General features: G+C 51.4%; 1 protein-coding gene across 1 annotated transcript in view; it reads left to right on the forward strand.

The window, feature by feature from the left end:
* Positions 1–1,070, forward strand: part of Evc2 (EvC ciliary complex subunit 2) — an 85,300-nt gene that overhangs the window by 40,012 nt on the left and 44,218 nt on the right. The gene's annotated exons all lie outside the window — the stretch shown is intronic.

Below are 1,070 nucleotides of genomic sequence, written 5' to 3' on the forward strand. Positions count from 1 at the left end.
GTGTGTGTGTGTGTGTGTGTGTGTGTGTATGTATGTATGTGTGTCTGTCTGTCTCTTTGGTTGGAGGGGGAGGGTGTGTGTGTGTGTATACATATGGATACTGGGAATTGGTTCTGAGTGTTTTACTTTCTGGCTGTCTTCCTTAGTATTTAAGACAGGATTTTTTTCCCCCACTAAATCTGGAACCCAGAGATTGGCTATCCTGTGTGGCCAATCCTAGGCTCCTGGCATCTGCCTATCTCTAACCGCCTCACCACTGCCACCGCTAACCCACCCCCTCTCCTGCCTGGGGTGACAGATGTGTGCACCCATGCCCAGCTTTTCACATCGATGCTAGCATCTGAGCCCTAAGTCCTCGTTTTTTTGAACCATGGCCACTTTAGCTACAGCCACAGACTGATGTTCTGAAAGCACCTGCTTCTGTCCCTTCCTCCCCCATTCCATCAGCATCATCCGACCTGTGTAGAACTGGGGACACAGCCAAGGGATGCAGACAGGCTGGGGGAAGTGGTAGCAGGAGAAGCACACACTTGTCAAGGGTCTAGGGCCAATAGAAACACCAGGATCGACCTGAGGAGAGCCAGCGTAGGGACTAGCTCATGGGTCACAGGCTGGGAAATCCATCCTCCTGGACAAGTGGTTGTTGTAGGTCAGTTCTGGTTAGAAGGCCCAGGGCCCAGGTACTGGCGTGTGACTCCCACTGGAAGGGCAGAGAGGATGTAGCTGATACACACTAAGCTGTGAGGCCCAAAGGGGAGGGTGGGTGGTGGTCCTTCATGCTGTAAGTTTGCTCTGCTTGGGACCGCATGAGTTGGGTGTTAGCCACATTTTGGAGATGCCTCTTTCTGTTGCTGCCTCAGAACACCACGGACTGGACAGAATGTGAGTTTACTTGGTGTATGTTCTGTCTGGATTGTGGAAAGGTTAAGACTTCATCCGGTGAGGACTTACCCCTGTGTTATACCATGCAGAAGGCATTGTATAGTGACAGTGTTTGAGAGAGAAAGGTGAGGGGCAAGGGAATAAGACTCCCCTTTTACAGATAACCCACTCCTGCAGTTATAGCCCCC

The sequence above is a fragment of the Mus pahari genome, chromosome 13 (assembly GCF_900095145.1).
Source record: "Mus pahari chromosome 13, PAHARI_EIJ_v1.1, whole genome shotgun sequence".
Lineage (NCBI taxonomy): Eukaryota > Metazoa > Chordata > Mammalia > Rodentia > Muridae > Mus > Mus pahari.